Source organism: Anastrepha obliqua, chromosome 3 (genome assembly GCF_027943255.1).
Source record: "Anastrepha obliqua isolate idAnaObli1 chromosome 3, idAnaObli1_1.0, whole genome shotgun sequence".
In the NCBI taxonomy this organism is placed as follows: Eukaryota; Metazoa; Arthropoda; class Insecta; order Diptera; family Tephritidae; genus Anastrepha; species Anastrepha obliqua.
In genome coordinates this window covers 26257795-26280828 of record NC_072894.1, presented here as the reverse complement: position 1 = coordinate 26280828, position 23034 = coordinate 26257795, and the positions used below count along the sequence as shown (strand labels likewise).

At 37.2% G+C, this 23034-nt stretch overlaps 1 protein-coding gene across 2 annotated transcripts in view; it reads right to left on the bottom strand.

The window, feature by feature from the left end:
- Positions 1–23034, bottom strand: part of LOC129240200 (bifunctional heparan sulfate N-deacetylase/N-sulfotransferase) — a 355141-nt gene that overhangs the window by 242224 nt on the left and 89883 nt on the right. For both annotated transcript variants that reach the window (XR_008582037.1, XM_054875832.1), the window contains exon 2: positions 14914–14971. The gene's annotated coding sequence lies outside the window, so the exon portion shown is untranslated. The remainder of the gene's footprint in view (positions 1–14913; positions 14972–23034) is intronic.

The window sequence follows — 23034 nt, the reverse complement described above, 5'->3', positions numbered from 1 at the left end:
CAGCACCGATATGTCGACGTTCTCATAAATCGACTATTTATATTATAAATATATATTTTGGCCACCGTAGCCGAATGGGTTGGTGCGTGATTATCATTCGGAATTCACAGAAAGAACGTTGGTTCGAATCTCGGTGAAACACTAAAATTAAAAAGAACATTTTTCTAATAGCGGTCGCCCCTCGGCAGGCAATGGCAAACCTCCGAGTGTTATTCTGCCATGAAAAAGCTCCTCATAAAAATGTCTGCCGTTCGAAGTCGGCTTGGAACTGTAAGTCCGTCCCTCCATTTGTGGAACAACATCAAGACGCACACCACAAATAGGAGGAGGAGCTCGGTCAAACACCCAAAAAGGGTGTACGCGCCAATTATATATATAGGTATATACAAACATGTATATATTATATATACACGTATATAATTAGAATAGGTATTTAATTGGGACTACTGGTAAATATGCTTCAGATTTTCTTATTATCATTTTTTTTTTTTGTTTGTTTTCAAATTTCTTAATATGTTGTTTTTTTTTTTTGTTTTCGAATTTTCTTATTTAGTTTTTTTTTTAATTTCTCGCACTTATCGTAGCGAGATAGTTCGTTTCCCCTAATGTAAAAAATTGTTTAAAAACACTGATTCATATTACCATTTTCCTCGGTTCAGCGATAAAACGTTCACTGGGTCAGCGCCATTACTAGTTTTTTTTCTTGCCTCTGATTCCCATCTACACAAATACATGCAAAAGAATATTTGTCGCATGTGTGGGTGACATTACGTGTCACAGCAACAAAATTGTCACATCAAGGCACTGGAATTTGCTTCACAAATGGACTGGTAACTGCTAACGAGCGTCCTTTCCGTTCTGATACACCCCAGCCGATTGGGATTGGTGGGTCTATGCTTTTGATTTTTTCACGTAGCCACTTTATGCAAGAGCAGACGTCGCAACACGTTGTCACTCTGATGCTGACATGACAATAATTGCAAGTACTAAATACAGGCCGCGAAAAAATTATAGCACCACAATATTTTAAGCAGTTTAGACTTTTTCTAATATTCATTATTTTTATGCTATACTATACCGCTGTCTAACAAATACTATGCTCGAAGTCTAACAAAAACCACCTAACTCCAAATTTTTAACTTTACACAAATATTGAGCCTTTTCGACATACTCGTATAACAAAAAATTTCATACATTTATTATGTGGAGAAAATGCGTTACACCATCAAGAAAAAAATTATTAAAAAATCCAAAGGCAACTTCACATTTGCAATTTAATAAACTTAAATCTAATAAGCGATAAAACTGTATATAAACACCTTTTCTATAATTTATATTTTTTTCTCAGACAAAAGAGTGCAACCGCCAACCCGTTATGGGTGTTGAGCCGAGCTTCTCCTATTTGTGCTGTGCGACTTGTTGTTTTCCACAAATAAAGGGACCTACGCCGCTCCGAACGGCAGATTTATGCGGCCCTTTTTTTGCGGCAGAATTACACTCAGAGGAATGCCATCGTCTGCCGAGGAGCAAACGCCATTAAAACAAACGTTTTCTGTCAATTTCGTTCCGTGCCTGAGGTTTCGAACCTGTTCACTTGTAAATGATAACTTACTGACGAGCACTTTCCAGTAGCAGTAAAAATGCAGTAAACATAATTTTTTACTGAAATTGCAATTTAGTTTGCATTACCAGTAAACGTTTACTGATTACTGAAAAAAATTGCAGTAAAAATATTTTTTTATTGATTACTGGAATACAATTTCAGTATAAAATTTTATTAACTGGGCACCAACCCATTCGTCTGCGGGTGTAAAAATTATGACAATAAAAGAGTAAAAAAACAGAAATATAATAAGAACTTGTAAAAATGTCGAGGTGCTATAGTTATTTCACACCGTTTCTCTCAATCATGGCTGAGATTTTGGAAAGGTCACTTCCTGTACTCAGTCGCTGGGCTGCCACTTGCGGCCTCCGAGTCAACTCTGACAAAACGGAGCTAGTGCTATTTACCATAAAATATAAACCTCCAGCCTTTCGACTTCCCAAATTAAACAACATCTTGGAGTGATACTTGACTCCAAACTCCATTGGAAGCTACACATTGAAAATCGGGTAAAGAACGCCAGTGTAGCTTTCTACTCCTGCAAATCTATGTTCGGTAAAAAATGTGGACTCGAGCCACAGATCGTGCTGGGGATGTACAACGCAGTGGTTTTGCCAATTTTAACGTGTGGATACCTGGTTTGGTGGGAAGCTCTTTGGAAGGCCTATAATAGCACTAAATTAGGGAGGGTGCAAAGGACTGCATGCATTGGTATCACCAGAGCATGTAAAACTTGCCCCAATGCTGCCCTAAATGACCTTTTCCACTTACTTCCCATCGGCTTTTACGTTATTTCCATCGCAGCGCAAATCATCGCAAATCAGGTTAGTGGAGGTTGGCCTCTGGAGGTAATCTCTCAAGGGGCATGGTCGCATTTTCTGGCAGTTTACACCGTATTTCTCCGAACTTTGAACAAATCCCTCTATCCGCAAATGGGAGTTTGAGGGTCCTGCTGGGGCAATCTTTGCAAATAGACAGGATTGGATCGAGGGGAAAATCTGCACAGCAGCTTGCACCTCTCTCTTCACTGACGGCTCCAAGAATGAATCGGGAGTTGGAGCAGGGGTTTTCTTTAAATTAGCCTATCTATCATCTATCTATCTATTATCTATCACCTTTAAACTGCCGAACACTGCTAGTGTTTTTCAAGCAGAAGTCTTGCGATCCTGCAGGCATACAAAATGCTTAATGAACGCGGGAGCGAAGAAGATATTAACATTTTGCCCGATAGTCAAGTCGCGATCAAGACTCTGACGATGCCATGGTGCAAAAAGAAACTAGTAAACTCCTGTAAGAAGAAGATCAAATCTCTTGGGTGTGCAGGTAGCATTTCTCTGATCTGGAATCCAGGACATAGGAACGTAGAGGGAAATGAAATTCCTGATGAGCTTGCCAGGAAGGGGACTGCATTGGCCTCAGAGACCTCCTACCCGGGCATTGGCATCCCCCTGGCACTTGTTAAAGGCGAACCGCACATATTATTTCTCAGGAAAACGCAGAAAAGATAGAGCTCTATTTCTTCATGTGCTATTACGAAAACCCTTTAGCCCAAGTACAATAAAAAGAGGGCTCAGAAAGTCCTTTGGACTCCTCGCCATTCAATTTCCAAACTCGTAGCTGTCTTTACCGGTCACTGGACGATCGGCACACACGCGGAAATGCTAGGGTTACCATTTAACCCCCATTGCAGAAGCTATGGGGATCTTTCAGAGAAGGAGACTGTTGAGCACTTTCTCTGTAAATGTACGGGTTTGGCAGCTAGACGACTAAGGTCACTGGGAGCTCCTTTTTTCGACAGCCTGGGGCAGTGCGCCAACTTAAATCCCATAAATCTTCTCCATTATATCAACAGCTCTGGCTGACTGTAGATATAATATATGCCTGTTGGAGGTCTCACAATGGTATCAACCCAGCTACTTGAGGAGTACCAGACTGACACTTCAACCATTTCACCTACCTACCTACAGTTTTTTCACGGCCTGTACACACATCCATAAGCTCAGTTCATACATACATACGTGCGTCCAAAGTACTTAAGTAGAGTGACTGCGCGGATGGACAGAAGTTACGATGCTTACGATGAGAGTTGGGGGGAGCAGAAGTGAATGGGTTATTATTTATATGGATGCCGACAGTGAAAAAATGGTAACTTGATGCGTCAGCTGGGCTGAGCGCTACAAGATGAAACGTTTAGTTTAAAAAATTAAAAAGAGACCCCAAAGACCTACATTCCACATGTGATATGCATGTGCAAACAGAAACAATTGATATTCGTAATAGCAAACGAGTATGTATGCTTATGTTTGCACATAAATATGATAGTTATGCGCACATACATACCTGCATACATAAGTGAGTGAACAATGCCGGATTTTATTTCGTTTAGGATGCTCTTGCTCTAATGCCATATTTACCGCTGTGTTCAGAAGAACATCTATGTGTATGTATATATGTATAAACATCTGCTATGTACGTCGGTGGATACATATAATATGTAAGTATGCATGCAAACTACGTATGTAACATAAAGTGGAGAAAAGCATAAAATTATGAAAAATCACTTGTTTCCGGTTTGAATGACAATAAAGAGGGTAAACTTTTAAGTGTGAGCTTTTACACATGCAAGTATACATGTATGTACGTGTGAATGTGAGTTAACTTATACGAATGTGACAAATCGGATTTTAAATTCACTCACCCGAAAGCTGACTTCAGCATAAATCGAGCTCATGCAAACGTAATACTTGGTACAGTTACACGAAAAGAATAGTTTAAGTATTTTTTTTGTTTTGTAAATAAAACAGCGGGTATTATTTTTTGTGTAAATGTCAAAACGTTGACAGCACAGGTAAATATTAAATAAATAAAAAATTAGTGTCTTAGGTTTTGGGTCGTAGAACAAATTAGGGGAAAAATTGTTAAGGGTGAACAGATTGGAGGTACTTTTTAACACACTTTTATTAGGTCGGGTTGTATGTATGTGTGTAGATATGTGTATTAGGTCGGGTTGTATGTATGTATGTATACATGTATGTATGTATATATGTATGTATGTATATATGTATGTATATATGTATGTATGTATATATGTATGTATGTATGTATATATGTATGTATGTATGTATGTATGTATATATGTATGTATGTCTGTATGTATGTAACGGAATCTTTAAGCCTAATTTTCACTGACTTCTAAAAATCTGATCGACTTGAAATTTTGCATACCTATCAAGGACCGATGACAATGCAATAATTTGATAAAAGTTTTCCATTATCCCTAGGAGGATTGCCAGGATTAATATTTTCTTTTTTTACTGTGGGCAAAAAGTAAGGTGAATTTGGTTGTAAAATGAAAAATCTTTATTTATTCTTGTAAATAAGTTTCTCAGGCTCCCTCCACGAAATAAGTTCTTTATCCCGATTACTTCTTTATTACGGCCGATAACTGCATAGCTTTAGACTCACAGTCGATAAGAAAGGAATTAAATATAACACAATAACAAATATGACTGCAATGATAACAATAGTTTTTATTAATAATAAAAAAAAATAGTTTAAAGAAACTAAAAAACACGCTTTTTTGCTAATCGAACTAAAAAGTAGAAAATAAAAAATAGTTTAAAAAAAAATTAAGATACAAATAGAGTAATTCAAATTAGAGTTAAAAGCGTGGGATGCTTGATATAGTAAATATTACAATCATTCTATTGGCAACTACCTATGTACAGAGGGTTATGAAAGTGAAGCAAAATGAATCCGATGCTTTTAACTCTAATTTGAATTACTCTATTTGTATCTTAATTTTTGTTATAATTCTGTTCTGAGGTAGTTGACTATGACTGATCCTTCGATTTGCTATTACTTCATTATAGGTCTCTTTGTCATTGAAATTTATTTTCTCCCTTTTAGTTCGATTAGCAATAAAAGCGTGTTTTTTAGTTTTTTTTAAACTATTTTTTATTCCCAATAGGGGTTTTTTTAAAAGGTTACGCCTGACTACTGTCAAACTAAATACATACTTTTTTAGTATTCATTGACATTTCATCACAAAGACTTACGCCACAACAACGTTTGCAAATCGTTCAAACAAAGTTCATCGCAAAACTGCCGTTTTTGGGCTGAAGAGCAACCCGAAAACATTCAAGAACAGCCATTATATCCATTGAAAACAAACCGTTTAAGGCCGCCTAAGGGCTGGAAGAATCATTGGCCCACATTTCTTCAGAGACGAGGCTGACGCTAATGTCACAGTGAATGGCGAACGCGATCGCGCCATGATAAACGATTAAAAAGTCGAAAATTGAAGCCCGTGATCTGCACAACATTTGGCTCTAACAAGACGGTGCTACTTGTTATAAAACAACGTGAACAATGGATTTATGCTTCGTCGTTTCGGTGAACAATTCATCTCTCGTCACTGACCAGTCGGTTGACCACTAAAATCGTGTGACATCACACCTACGGACTTCTATTTGTGAGAAGATGTAAAGTCTAAATGCTTTGTGGATAAACCAGCTTCGATTGAGATACTGGAAGCCAACATTACTAAAGTTATTCACGAGATACCGACCGAAGATCTTCAGCGAGTCATTCAAAAAAATTATTGTTCACGAATGACCGAATTACGTCGCAGTTGGAGCCAACATTTGAAAGGGATTATATTTAAAAAATAAATGTCTACATAAAAATAATAAAGATTGCCAAATCAATTTGAAATTTCGTTGTTTTATTTCAATTTAAAATTCGAAAACACTATATTGATCACCCTTTATATTCGAACAACCCTAATGTGCACGCCCCATTCGACCGAATGCGAAGCAGATTAGAAGCAACAGTTAAAAAAAACTAAAAAACAAATGTGATGAATAAATGAGGCATGTGGATGGGTAGCAACGGGATGTAAGAGTCAGGGATATAAAAGAGAACGCAAGGAGAAGCAAAAAAGAAAGTCAATTAAGCGACGACATAAATCAATATTGTGCTCATTATGAATGATGGGTATTCAAGTAATGATGATGTGATTTCAACGATGCGATAGGGAATGATAAAAAATGCAAAGGTAGAGTAATTACATCGAATCAAGTACCGATTATTTGAATTTAAAAACCTTTTTACTCTGCTATAATCGCTTTTCATACTTATGAGTTTCCAAGGCTGTCCGATATTCTAACATGCACTAATTTGAGTTTTTGCTTATTAGCTCATTTGCCTTGTTAGTGGTCACTAATCAGATGCGACAAACTATTAATTATGCAAAAGTGTTCGACCTTGCGATATGGGGGCTCTGGCGAAATACTTTTACTTGAGCGGGCAAAACATGAGTTATGGAGGCCTGCATGCTTTCTCATACGTTTTCAGTATAGTGCATTTCATAAACTGATTGAGCGGTGCAGACTATAGCTATGGGAATGAAATGGTAAGCATCTAGCGGTAGTTGCTCTTGAGAATTGCATATTTACAGACGAGAAAATTAATTAATACCACTCATTTAAACTGCTGATATTCGTACTACTATAGTTGCTGCTACCTTCCTTCAAGGGATGTGGAAACTGAGTAGCCTTTTGTCATGGCTAAGACAGGCACTTTCAAGGAGTTTTTTTTTTTTTTTTTTTTTCAAAAATAAAAAACAAGTGCGACCAAACAAACATGCAAAAATTTTAAACTTACAATGGTATATATGCCAGCAGACTAGGACTCTCCAACTTAGTTGAATTCTTAAAACTCTTAAATCTAATCCTAACATCCTAACGCAGTGAAAACAGTTGGCAATTCTCTCAGACCCAAAACTTGCAAGCCCTTGATTTGGCCTTTGGTGAAAATGTATTTTATGAAAAACAGCCATCAGGTTAAGTGGCTGTCTCTTGATAAAAAAAACTCCACTGATAACTGAAACTTTAAGTTTCATGCTTTAAGCATGAACCCGAAATGGCAGCCTGCTATTCGCTACGATACTAGCCTTGAAAAAGCCGACTGATAAAGAGCCTCTACCGCAACCATCGACCATTCATCTCTCAAGCGCACTTTCTACACTTTTCAGCCTGCGTAAATGCAGAAACAATAGACTACTTTACCGCTGAAGAAAGATCAGATACATACGAGTTACACCAACATATAATAAGGAATATAGATCCTGGCATACCAACGGCTAAATCTTCTCGTACGAATTGATTCGAGAGTATTCTATGCAGTACCCTCAGGTATTTGCAAGAAATGGAAAAGGACGCTTCCAATTCGCAGAAGAAACGTCTACGAGCTTTTCCAATCAAGAAGAAGTAGATTGAAACTTTCCATCTCACACATCACATAAATCGTGTTGTATAAGTACTGTTAGTATGCGATGGCATAGGGTGATTTGAATTCACCAGGCACTGAGACAGCTATCACAATGAGAGGTTTTCGTTTGTATCTTTCCTGGGCTCATACAGGCTCTCTACCTGATAGTACCGAAGTGGTAGCCTTGAAGCTGTCATTAGCTTTAATGTCTGCAACCTCATTATAAAATGAAGCAACTCAAGTTACGTTAGGTTAGACGGACTACTCTGTCCACCAAAGTGTTCAAACCGGTATTTTGGTGAATCCAATAACTCACATAAGTGGAACTAATTCCAGAGAAAACATAAGCTCATGATTCTAAAGGCGGAACATTTGCGCAAAAACTGATTGGGTTCTACCTCATCCGCATCCCTACTGTTCCTACATAAATCGTTATGTGAAACTCCAATTGGTTAAGGTTCAATGATTCAATGCTCCAATTTAGTACACATTTCCTAAAAAGTCGTAGGTTTGTTTTCGTGATCTTCAGTAAGGTTTCTATCCCTCATTTAAACTCTTCTCCTTCATTTGTCTTGTGAAAACAGAAAATTTAGTGGAACTTGAATCCGGTAGCAGATTTTATAGAGATTTTCAAAATTATTGAACATAATTATTCACTTAAGTGGGTCGTATATTGCATGGATATACATTCTGTCAAAAAATATCAGGAATTGTGCATTTATAAAGCGCGCGTTATACATATGTCTAATTTTTTTTTTAGTGGAATGTTGGTACAACTGTGCTCTATAGTGTCGCGGAGTTTGAGCGTGATCTGTCAATTAGCTTGTTTTTGCCATTTAAGGGGTAACACCACTGTAGAAATTTCAAAAAATTGATTTTTTTTTATAAGCCTAAAAAATTCTTTGAACCTTTTAAAATACAGAACAAAAAGTTTTATACGTTACCGAAGTCTATTTCATAAATATTTTAAGCTTTTAACCAAGCGTTAGTGACTGCTACCTAACGACTTCTCCAAATTTCCAAACTTTAAATGCGTTTTTCTCAAAACACGTTTTCTGAAACTGGCACGCAGCATAACTCAAACAATTTTAAATATTTTTAATCAGGTTTTTCACTACGTCTGTATATTAACCTTCTTAAGAGAAGAGCGTAGGGGATTTTTTTTAAACGATTGTTATAATTATTTAAGTGCCGTTTTTTTAGTCCAAAATAGAGTTTTTTCCTTCAAATGCTTGCTAATTCCACAAAAATAAATATTTTTTAAATCCCCTACGTTTTTCTCTAGCTATTCTTATCTAGATTAAGAAAAAAAATGTTTCTTTGTTCCAGATTAAAATTTGCACCCTCTGTGCTGCGTGCCGCGGAGCTGCTTCAAGAGAAACCACATTACAAAAATGTCTCCAATGCCGCCATTTTGTAAAATTTTTCGATCAAACTTTGTAGTTTTGTATTTTAGTATATAAGTAATAACTTCCCAAATCAGAGTGATTGTTTCCTCTTTCCTTCTATACAAAAAAATTCTTTAAAAATCGTGTTTATTTTACGCGTGTACAGTGGTGTTACCCCTTAAGGTGTGCTCGCAGGTGTGCTCTGCGATTTTCACTATGGCTAAAAATATCGAACAAAGAATTTGTCTTAAATTTTGTGAATTGAATGGGATTTCGTGTGCCGAATCGTTGAATATGTTGCAGAAAGCCATGGCGAGTATGCTTTATCAAAAGCACTGGTCTATGAGTGGTATAAGACTTTTGCAGAGGGCCGAGAAGTCGTGGAGATTTGTCCCGATCTGGTCGCCAATCAACGTGTTCAACGCATGCAAACGTAGACAAAGTCAAAACAATGTTGCTGGAAAGCCATCATTTAAATTTGATTGAGGTAGCTCGTGACCTTAGGGTATCTCACGAATCAATACGTAACATTTTAAACCATCAATTAGACATGAGACGCCAAGACGCGTGACTGCTCGACTCGTTCCAAGAGAGTTGAATTTCTTTCAAAAAATTCATCGGAAGAAGGTGGCTGAAGACATGCTTGAGCAAGTGAATTCGGACCCAACGTTTCCAGCGCGTCATAACAGGTGATGAGCCGTGCGTGTATGAGTTTAACATGCAAGCTAGTCAAGTCGGTGATAAGTTTTTGTGACTACTACGGCAGTAAATAACGAAAATAATGAATTTGAATTTGTACTGAGCTTACCGTTAGAATCCGACTGACAAATAGTATTTAAAAATAGGAGGAATGTAGAATTATAATATCTAGTACAGATACCTACCAGCAAATCAACATACCAAAGCCTTCAGCGCCTAAAAGTCAGCAACGTAATTATAAAAATTACTAAAATCGACAGGCTACTCGCACATTTTCTTAGCAATGGCTGTTGCATTAATAACGAATTAGCTATGGTCAACAAATATATCAAATGCTTATAAAAATTGTAGATCTGATCATTAAGAATGCACACAAAACAACAGCACAACGATAATAAGAAAAGGAACTAGCGTTATAAAAAATATTACGTGTGTATTGTTGCGTAAAATTAAGCTACTTTAGAATTACAAAGCTGCGAGGAATACGGCAAGGACGAATAAACCATGAAAGCGAAAAGCAACAACTAAAGAAAAAAATATAAAAGGAAAAATAGTAGTGAAGACTAACGCTGTCGTAACAGCGCAGACAACTCAACTAAACAAAAAAACACAAAAACTAAAAAAAAAACGAAGAAAAAAATATAACCATCAAAGAGCTACATCGAGACTTATCTACAACTTGCACAACCGTATTTTGCTCTCGCGCAAATGGAATAGAGACTTGAAAGCAATCTAATCCGTTTATGTCAGGCGGATCAATGAGCTCATAAATGTTTATTTTGCAGCTACATACGTGGACACTTACATCCATGTATACTAGGCGATTTGTGGGGAGGCAAAAAAATCGCTCTGTGAAAATCGTATTCTAGGGATCAAAATAAGAAACTTTGCCGAAGGAACCATACCTCTAAAACGAATTCTGATGTCCCCCAATTTGGGTCGAACTTTTTAGTTTCTTTTCTCATGTAAAGGACAAAAATTATGATATTTTGAAATGATTGTATGGGGAACCACCCAGGGGAGTTCCAGGGGGTGTGCCACTGGCATGGGTGGATCGGCCGTCCAAAGTTAGTGGGGGTCGGCCATACAATTGGACTCGATTGGAGCACTCTAAATGGGTCAAAGTGGGATTTTTCGTTCGACCCAAATTGGGGGACATCAGAATTCGTTTTAGAGGTATGGTTCCTTCGGCAAAGTTTCTTATTTTGATCTCTAGAATACGATTTTCACAGAGCAATGAGCGATTTTTAAATCGACCCGCCCTAATGTATACATACATACATCTGTACATACATAAAATCATGCTTACATGCATACGCACGTAGAAAGAACTCGTTTATACTCGTTCACACTTTTGGAAAATCCCAAAGTCATATAGCCTTCCTCTTTAGTTCAATCTGCGCTTTTGCACTTTTATATTTTTCATGTGTCACTTAAGAAGGAAAATGGTTAGTTGACATTTTTTTGTTTCTTTTCAATCCCAGTCGCCAAGCATGAAGTACAGTTTTTGGGTCAACTAGTTTCTAGTGGAGTCACATGAGAGTGTGCTTGACCACATTTTCTATACAAGGCGGATCCAGCAACAAATACAATACTGGAAATAATTAATAAAATTGTTTTATGCTTTTATACATTTTTCAGTTAATAAAGTGCAATATATGCGAGATGGGCTGCCATGAGTGAATTTTTGTGGATTTTGAGCGAATTTTTTTTCATACATTTTATTTAGAATTTCTGCTGAGTTGCCAAAGGCTAAGGTTCTAGACGAGGATATGTTAAAAGCACAAACAATGACGACAACACCCGAGGAGGCACCATTCGCTAGTCTTAAGGCCAGGTTACCCCTGATCATTTTTAAAAAATCGAAAATTTTTTTTTTACATAAAGTGCTAGTAAATAGTCGTAGAAATAATATAGAATTAGTCCTGAAGGTCGGCACTACCGAGAAGCAGCTAGAAAAGACCGGGGAGCGGTGCGCGCCAAGCGGTAAATCCGGCCGCTCGGGCCCCTGTGGTAGCGGCAGGTGCTGTGTGCCTTCGGATCGACTGCTATTGTTCTTTTCCTCTCTATTTTTCGAAAATATTCTCTCCTTTACAGTTAGAGAGCGTCCTTCGAATATAATATACGGTAGTACAAGAGAAATTTTCGTTATAACCATCCTCCAGCTTTTGATGACGAAGTTCAAGGTCTTTTACAGCCAATTTACGAGGAACTAACCGATGAAAAGGTGCTGGAGAGATGTTTAGGGGCTAACACCCAGAACAACAACGAAAGTTACAACTCGTGTGTCTGGAACATAGCCCCTAAACATAAGTTTGTTGGGAAGAAAACTCTAGAAATTGCTGCTCTAAGTGCTGCATGCATTTTTAATGAAGGACTTTTACCAGTTTTAAAAGTGATGGAAGTTATGGGTGTCAAAATCGGCCTGGAAGCAAGGCGCTTTGCTGATAAGGCCAACGACAGGCGCCTAGACCGAGCCGAGCATGAAGCTACTGAAGCATCAAAGGAGCATAGAACTGCTGCTAGAAATTCTAGGATTCTTCAGAACGATGCCTACGAAGAGCAGGAAGGAGTTGTGTATGAAGCTGGAATTGATATGTAAGTATAACTCACTTTTTTTACGATTTTTCAAGTATAAAAACTTTAAACGCGTTTATCTCAAAACCACGTTTTTTCATATGGATGCCACTCTCACTTGAAAACTATACCACTTATTAATATGATCCAAGTAGCATTTTATTTCTTAGATGTCTCGCTATAGCCGCAAGCAGAATCACAAACATTTATTGTTATTTAAAAAAGTTATAAACAATTAAAAGTGAAAAAATAGTGGCAAAAAATTCAAAAGTCCGCCATTTTGTTTTTTTTTATTAAAAATATTTGATTCTGCTTGCGGTCATAACCAATTCAATACAGAAGATGAAACCGTTTGATTTTTTACTTTCAGATAATTCGTTTTCGAGATATGATGGCATCCAACTACGAATCAGCTAAAATTTAGCAGCCATTTTGAAAGCCACCATTTGAAAAAAAAAAAAAATTTTTTTTAAGCAATTTAATATTTGTTTTTTCACATGTAAAAAAATTGATTAATAAATATATTTTGTACTATGAATAAAGTTTATTTAAAAAAGCACACAAATCAAGGGTAACCTGGCCTTAAGCTATCAATCGGCCACACGGGCGTATACGTGATGTTAAGTAGGAAGACGAGAGAGAGAGAGAGAGAGATGAAAGCACTTGAGCGGGTATACAAGGTGAAGTTCATAATACACTAGACTGAGCTAAAATAGAAATGACAGGAGCTTTGTTCTGATAACTTCGAGTTTATTTATTGAAAATAGTCCCACAATACACTGTTTTATACGATCTAAAAGCTTTTCGAAAGAGTGTTTCGGGTCATTGACCGGAATGTCCTTCAGGATGTCGGTACAAGTCTTTTGGATGGTCTCTATGAACGCAAAACGTCTTCCTTTCATGGTCAAAGGCAATTTTTCGAATAGGTAGAAGTCACAGGGAGCCATATCAGGCGAATATGGTGAGTGAACGATGGTTAAAACGCGATTTCTAGTCAAAAAATCACTCACAAGAGTGGATCGATGAGATGGTGCATTATCCTGCAATAAGCGCCAGTTTCCCCCTTCGCGGTATTCAAGCCGAAATCGACAATGCGATGCAACAAACGCTTCAAACGATAAGATAGAAAATTGCGTTGGCGGTTTGGCCCGTTGACAGGAACACTTTGTGGACAATTCCTTTGGAATCGTAAAAACAAATGAGTTGAATTTGAATGTTGCATCCTGAGAAATTTTTCGTCCTTTCGTAAGCCTAAATGATCAATTATATTAAAATGCGATAAATCGATGTTTTGTAAATATTCAACTCCGATCCCATGAATTTCAACTATGGTTTCAGTTCATTTGTGATAAATTTATGAAGAATTTCGATGGAGTTTTCGGTGGTTACTTGCGCAGGCTGTAGATTCATTGTCATTTATGTCCTCACGACCATCTCTGAAACGTGTAAACCACTTATGAACTCTGGCACGAGATAGACAATCATCGCCATAAACTTTTTTCATCAATTCTAATGTTTCGGTAAGCGTTTTAAAGATTTTAAAACAAAATTTGATATCAACTCTTTGTTTGAAACTCATTTTTGTACCGATGACACTAATTTACCGACACTTTAGACGCAATAACTTCGCTTCCACTGAACCGTATGTCACCAAGCTTTCACTGGAAGTCTACTAGGGCTGTAACTTCCAATACCCTAACCCATCAAAAACATTTTTATGACGCCAGTCTTGTTTATTTTGGACTTCACCTTGCAGACCACAATTATTTACATATTTAATGATCTATACTCAGTAAATGGAGAAACACCTGATTTCTCTTACTATCATTTCGCAATCACTTCCATCGACTTTTATGTTAATCCATCGCTCTCAAAAGTAAAATTTATCTGATCTAGGTTCCAGGAAATAGGAACATAAAATGGAAAATAAAATTGCTGATGATTTTGCCAGGAAAGGGCCAACTGAATTGGTATCAGTTGTCTGCTACCGGCCAATCGGCATCTGCTGAGTGTTGTTAAAATGGAATTGAACAACTTATTTCTCAGTAAAGCGCAAAACAGTTGGAGCTCCATTTTTTCGTGTGCTATTTGGAAAACCTTTTGGCCCCAGTACAATAGAGGCAGGACGCAGACGGGAAAAAATACGAAACATTTCGTGCCGCATTTATACGGATATGCCCGGCACATGTTCTACACTAAAAATAATACCGCATATGAGAAATGTTCACTAATATATGAAATCCATGTAAAATATTTTCTTTTTAATTTAATAAACTCTGAAATAAATCAAAGGTAAGAATATGTAAAATAATTGCATGCGTTTACTTAAACAATATAAACAACTCGTAACTGATTTAAATATCAATTGCATACCTTCTGTACTGTTGATGTGGGTATAATTGAGACGATTGATTGAATTTCAATGATAAATCTGCAAATAAAAAAGGAAAAACACTTGGAATTACAAAATTTGTATATTAATATGAAATTACTTGAGTAATATGAGTAATATACTTGTAGCGTTTGATTTAATATCAATATTTGAGGCTTTTTATGAGTATACATATGAATATACGAATTTATATGTACTTAGAGCTCGCGAAAAAACGATCACAATCAACATTTAAACCAGTTTTGATTATAATTATTGATAGGCTGTTTGTACACTGCGACCTGAATATTGTGTAGCCTACTCAAACAGTTTTAGGCTGTTAATAAATGTAAATAAAACTGATGTAGTCTTAACTTCTAACAGGAGGTTTGGATCTATAGCACCATTTCCCAGATAATTTAGTCTGCGTCGTCCCACTGCTGGGCATAGAACGTGCACTGCTGTTTCTTGTGTCTCTTTGCAGAGTCTACAGAAATCTTTTCCTATCGCACCTATCTTTTTCATGTGATAATTAAGTTTACAGTGTCCTGTTAGTAGTTCACTGTAAAGTTTGATGTCCTTTCTGCTTAGGTTAAGGATTGCTTCAGGCTTTATCCGTTCTGGATTTATGAGTCTTTTAGACTAGCGCATGCCCGATTAGGCTCTCCAGTAGTTGATTAGGACTCGGTGTTCCTGTTCACGTAGAAAGCCACTTTTGAAGCTGTTATTTAACCAGCAGAAAGGTTCAGGGCCTATGAAGGGAGTGTTGGCCTCCTTTTTCGCTAAAGTGTCCGCAATTTCATTCCCTTCATGCCCTCATGTCTTGGAACCCACATCAAGGTAACAGAGTTTCTTGATGCTATGGTGTTGAAGATTTTAAAATATTCCCAGACCAACCTTGATTGGAATGAGAAGCTATCCAGCGATTTTCAAACTGCTTGACTGTCAGAGAGAATGTTAATATTGGCACCGCGCCTCTCCGTAGACAGCTCTAAGGCGTGGACTTCCGCCTGGAAAATACAAGTGGTTTTCCCCCATTGCTATTGCTTTTTTGAAATGTGGTTCGACAATTCCACCTCCGCCACTACCGTCCTCCGTTTTGGATCCATCAGTAATCCCCACTTGTTTGATTGTTTCTCCACGCTGAGCGGTCACTTATGACCACTTTGAATGCCTTAGAGAATTCTACTTTTCTTTCCATCTTATCGTGGACTATCAGGCCCCAAGAGTTCAGGATTGAACCCAGAATTTTTACATGTCTAGTTTTGATATCATAATTTTTCTCGTCCTTTTTTTGTTTTTATGTTAATTCTTTTTGAATAAAAGTAAAGCTCGTTCTTTAACAATACCCATATACTAGGTTGTTCAATAGGTTTCGCTGCCCGCCATTGTTTTTTTTTGCGTTGGTACACTCTTCATATCAACGTATGTGCTGTTTCATTTCAAACTATCTAGTCATTCTTTGTTTAGCCTTTTTAGTATCTACGTGTTACAATATTTTCTACAATGGAAAAAATCAAGTATCGTGCGGTAATTGAATACTAATTTTTGGAGGATTTAAAAGCAAAGGAAATTTATAAACGAATGTTGAAAGTTTATAAGGACTTTTCACCATCAATTAGTAGAGTAGAAAGATTGGTTGCTGAATTTAAACGTAGTCGTACAAGACTTGAAGTCGATCCACGCCAAGGTGTTGTACCAGAAATCGTAGAAAAAATGCAGGGAATCATATTGGAAAATCGTCAAGTGAAAGAGATTTAGTAGAAGCCGTGTAAGCAATATTTTGACTGAATTATTGGTGTCCACAAGGGTCGCCGCATTTGCTAACAATGGAACAAAAATACATACGAATACAACTTTCTGAGCGATATTTAGAGCGTTTTTTAAAAGAAAAAGTGGATTTTGTGCGTCGATTCATCACTATGGATGAGACTTGAGTCTATCACAATGATCTTAAATCGGAAAAAGTGGTGGGAAACTGATTCTTCGACTCCAAAGCGAGTTCGTGTCCAGAAACCGGCCTGGAAAGCGTTAGCATCAGTTTTTTGGAATGCGAAAGGAATTTTGTTTGTGAATTAATTGCAAACTGGTAAAACAATAAATTCTGAATATTACTGTAACCCTTTAAACCAGCAGAAGGAAAAAATTCGTGCAGAAATACCCAATAAAATGCAAACAAAATTATTTTTCATCAGACGAAATGCCGTCTCGCGAGAGCAATTTGACAATGTTTAAAATTCATGAATTGTATTCATGTGACTTCCTTCTGTTACCAGATATAAAGAAAATTCATGCGTGAAAAGCGTTTTTCATCAAATGATGAGGTCATAAGAGCCTTGGAAGCGTATTTTGCAGCCCTTCCAGATGATGGAATTCATAAACTGAAATCTAATTGGAACAAGTGTATTGGTGGTCAGGGAGATTATATTGAATCCTATAGTGTATTTCAAGCGATAAGAATGTGTTTAAAAACTTAATGAACCACCTGCTACGTAAATCCAAATTTCAAACTTCATAACAAAATTAGTAAGCCCACGCTTTTTAACTAGAATTTCTAGAGAATCTTACTAAATTTTTGATATAATAGAGTGGAATAGCAGTTGCTGAAAAATTCTGTTAATTTTTTATAATTTGTTTTGTTGGTGTTACGCATTTTCTCCATACACAAAAATCTATGCTTTACAGCACTCTTTCCCCTAATATTCTTCACTTCCTAGGCAATGGAATAGGTTCTGTCACGCCGACCAATTGCACGATTTCCAACATTTCATCAAAATTTTCGCCAATTGGTTTACCAGAGCTCATTCATCTCATTCATATTGTTAAGGACAAGAGTCGAAACTTGATTGATGTAAACATCAATAGAGTATTCACCCTTTACTATTATAATGACCACTCTAAACACAAACCGATTCCAGCTACCTGGCAGCCAAAAGGGCAACGGGACACTTTTTCTTGAGCGCTGAAAGCGAACGGTTGAGTTTTTTGATAGGTGGAATAGTTGTGGGAAAAATTACACATATTTCTCAATGAAGTAAAAATTAAACATTAAATGAAAGATTTATCACATAACAATGGAATTTAAGTGTAGAGTAGAACACTAACCCAACATGGCTAAGTGATGACTCACAAAAATGGTACACAGATGGTTCCAAAACGCTCCATGGAGTAGTAGCAGGAATAGTTCGGGCTTAACAAAAATAATATAAACCAGGAATCCAAAAAATGGATCCAAACTACAATCAGGGAACACTGGAACGGCACAAGTGGCCTTAATCACTTTAAAAAGCTCCCATGACAGTTCTACGTTACCGGAACGACCCGGATTTATATCCGGCCAAGGACTGTCACTACAGCACCATTCCCCGTCCATAATGGGAAATGTTTATGCTGCTACAACAACAACAACTCCAAAAAGTTTTTCAATTTTAATGCCAACAGCGCAAAATCTGCTCTAACCCTAGATAAAAGGGCCTCAGATTACTCTGCGGAGCACTTACAGGTCACTTTGCCTGTAATAATCACTTTAACACAATAGTCTTATCTAGTACAAGATCATGCAGGTTCTGCTGTGATGAAGAGGAGTCTATGGAACACTTAATCACCAACTGTGAGGCATTAGGCCACAAGAGTCACAGAACCTCGTACTTACTAAAATAAAAATAAATAATTGGCGCGTACACTTCTGTTACGTGTTTGGCCGAGCTCCTCCTCCTATTTGTGGTGTGCGTCTTGATGTTGTTCCACAAATGGAGGGACCTACAGTTTCAATCCGACTCCGAACGGCAGATATTTTTATGAGGAGCTTTTTCATGGCAGAAATACACTCAGAGGTTTGCCGTTGACTGCCGAGGGGCGACCGCTATTAGAAAAATGTTTTTATTAATTTTGCTTTCACCGAGATTCGAACCAACGACCTCTCTGTGAATTCCGAATGGTAATCACGCACCAACCCATTCGGCTACGGCGGCCGCCTTACTTACTACTGTGGGCAAGAAGTAAGGTGAATTTATTTGTCAAATTTTGCGGAATTAAAATTTCGCTCTAGTTATTTTTTTCATGAGTTGGCAGTACTGTTAATAACATCTGGGCCAACTTTCATGTGAATGTCATTATCAGTAATATATTTACGCTTGTGTTTACCAAACGACCAAGAGTGCATTTTTCGATTTTTACAATGTCTGATTTGATTGAGCAGTGACGTGGCATCAAATTTTGTTTGCGGAATGAAATTTCGGCTGCGGAAACGTTTAGCATGTTGCAGAAGGCATTTGGTGATTCGACCATGTCGCAGAAAAATGTTTATAAGTGGTACAAAGACTTCAAAGAGGGTCGAGAACGTGTTGATGACTTGGAGCGCTCCGGACGACCATCGACGTCAACAGATGACCAACACGTCAATAAAGGGAAGGAGTTAGTGCTCAAAAATCGTCGGTTGACTGTTAAAGACCATACTGATATGATCGGAATATCAGAAGGATCTGTGAAAACCATTTTGAAAGACCATTTGGGCCTACGAAAAGTCAAATCTCGTTTGGTACCGAAAACTCTCAAAAAAGTCGTCGCGTTCAAGTGTGTGCAACAATGCTTTCAGACTATTAGGACAAGCTCAAATGCATCATTACGGGAGATGAGACTTGGATTTATGCTTACGACCCTGAAACAATCGACCAATCAAGCGAATATCGTGCTAAAGGCGAGGCCAGACCGAAAAGAGCACGTCAAAGTCGTTCAAAAATAAAGGTCATGATGACAGTTTTTTTCGATTTTCGTGGTGTGGTGCACTATGAATTCCTTCCACCTGGCCTAACTGTTAATAAGGAATATTGTTTAAGCGTTATGCGTCGTTTACGTGAAGCAATTCGTCTAAAAAGACGAGAATTATGGGCCAACAAATCTTGGTTTTTGCATCACGATAATGCACCGTCTCACACTGCACTCGTTCTTCGTGACCATTTCGCCAAAAATTCCACGCATATCGTTCCGCAACCACCGTATTCGCCTGATTTGGCTCCGTGTGACTTCTGGCTATTCCCAAAACTCAAAAGACCACTCCGGGAAACGCGTTTCGGGTCGATTGAGGAGATAAAAGCTGAATCGAAGAAGGTGCTGATGGCTATACCGGAAATGGACTATTTGGCATGTTTCGGGGGTTGGAAAAATCGTTGGCACAAGTGTACTTCATAGAGAGGGGATTATTTTGAAGAGGATGAAATTGATTTTCAAGAATAAATAAAGATTTTTCATTTTACAACCAAATTCACCTTACTTTTTGCCCACCTACTAGAGGAGGAAGACCTATGATTGCTCCCTCCTAAGGAGCTGATTCGATTCCTCGGTATACTAAATAATTATAATTAAGTAATTAGGAGCGTACCATAGATCAATCTGGTTGCAGTTTATAACCCGTACAACCATTGCCATTACCATTACCATGTACTGCAAGTGTAGCGGCAAACGGTCAGCACTTTTATTTCACTTGGTATATTAAAAAAGTTATTAAATTCTTCTTTGCCTTACTTTCTCCTTGCTTTGAAATGCCTTAATAAATGAGACAATTTATTTATAGCTTAATTAGAGACAAACTCCATCAAGAATAGACAATAGGCAAGGGACTACACTACTAACTGATATTTAATTGGTGCCCTAGCATTTGCATAAGAGAAAAATAATAATGTGAGAGGAGCATAAAGGAAAAACAAAGCACAATAAATAAAAAAGCGGGATCTGAATAATTTATTTAAAGTGGATTCATGAGAAATTATGGCAAAAATTTAGCACATGCCAAGAGTCAACAGATAGTAATCTCTAATAGGCAATGAGATGGAAAGAAATTAAGATAGCATTGGGTGACAGACAGAAAAGCGGAGGAGAAGCCATGCATACAGCCAACCAATTGTTAGACAACTTCTACAGCTAGGTCAGTTGCGAATGGAGCAAATCGTCAAGCGGGTGACAAATGTTAGTTTAACGATGCTTCGTCTGGCGAACGTCCCGCACACGCACGCAAGCATGCACGCATAGCAGACGGTTGCATTTCAGTTGACACTACCAGCTAGGGTATAAAAAATGTACGCATCGAAGGCGTAGAAAACACTTCAAACAATGGGCGGATAGGCCGGAGGGCAATGCAGTAGATGGACAACCACACTGGGAGACTGCCGGTTGAGCCGCATTGGAATGCTCGGAATTAATTTATAAAGTTTATCAACTACAGCACAAGCAGAGAAAAGAAAACGGTAATAAACTTACTTGCAAAAAAGTGTATTGAATTAAGTAGAATGCAAGACAAAGCAAACTAAATAAAAGTGTCAGGCGTGAAAAAAGTATTGAGGTGGAATGCGTAGAGTAGAGTGTGAAAGACAGGCGTTAAGAATCTCAAGATTGTTTATTTGTTTATGTTGTTTCTACAATTGGAAAATGGACCGCAGCAGAAGAGAAAGGATGAAAGTAAAGTTTGCGTAGGTACATTTAGTGTGAATTTAAAGGTAAAATTAGAGGTGCTACACCATAATGCCATACTTAACCGTGGTGTTAACCAAACCGCATGAACTGTCACCTATTATTGGTACCACAGGCATAAGCTGCTGATACTAACATACATTGTCATTCACTTGTTCATTTCGAAAATAAACTAAAAAAACCGATAACAACATGAGCAATGTGACAAGGGCAGTAGTAATTTGCTCATGAATATATTGGCATTATCTACGAATCTCTACCAACCAGTTGTGTATGGTTACGGTGAAAAAACATTACGGCATTATGAACTCTGCCAAACAAAGCAATAAAAAAATTAAAAATAAAAAAGAAAAAAATTAAAAATTCAAATAAAAAAAATATATTAAAAAATAAAAAATAAATAAAAATAACAAAATAAAAAAAATAAAAAAATAAAAAAAAAATAAATAAATAAAAAAATAAAATAAAATAAAAAAAATAAATAAAAATATAAAAAAAAAATTTGTTTAAATAAAAACAAAATAAAATAAAATAAAAACATTATGGCATGTCACCTCTATTCGATTACAGTATTTCCCATAGATTGATTCGATCAGCAGATTTATGTGTTTATGGTTATGTCACCTCTAATTTAATCTTAAATCCAGTAAAGCAAAATTATTTTATAAGAGTTGGTAGTAAAATAATACTTACGAGCTTGTCGCGAATAAACGCATAGAACTTTTTCATGAGAATGGAGCATTTTTGAAATGAGAATTATGGTTTAGGAGAAGACTCCATACATCGATTTCTTCCCATTGGGATTTTTAAAACTTCCACCGTTGCATTTAGCTAAAAGAGTGCTTGGTTTTATGCCTGGCGCATCATCCAACTAATGGATGAATGCACTTGTAATTAATCCCGCCGACATCGTATAAAGTGATTCTCACTCACACGCCGAGGTGTACGAGGTGTGGATATTAAGTAATGGAACTGACATTGGCGCAACAAATTTTGATTTCATTAACACCACCGGAACATATTGAAAAGTTTTCACTATTCGCTAGGTTAGGTTAGATTGTCCTCTCTGGCTGAAAGCCATCACATAAGCATAATGGTTCTTAGTGGTACCAGACGGAGCTATACCTAGAAGTTTCTCCATAGTAATAATAAGTCTGCGTCTTTTACGAATCTTAAACTCTAGAAAGACCACAGTTCAAGAACTATCTTCCCATTTTATTTCTAGGAAAATCCAATTAAAGCCAAAACCTCTTCAGTTACCTTTTGCAACCTGCAAAAATGGCAACTAACGAACCAGCCAAGCAAGCAAATATCTGAGTAAACATATCGTGAAAACCGACAGTTTTCCACTCGCCAGCAGTTTGTGCAGCGGCAAAAGCACCAAAACTTTCTTCTACGCTCGCTATTAGAAATTTAAATTGCCCATAAGTTACAACGAATGCTCATCGGTAAACTTGCAGAAATATGTAATCATGTGTAGACGCACAGGTCATGAGGCAGGCAAATTTGTAGCATACCATACAAGCAACATCAACAACAAAAGCAAAAACAAGAAGAACAGCAGTTGGCAACAAACGAGGGCGGAATATAGAGAAAAATGTGGAAAAAATACTTGTTAAGAAATTTCAAAGAATTTCCTACGTAAATCGCATTGGAGAGGC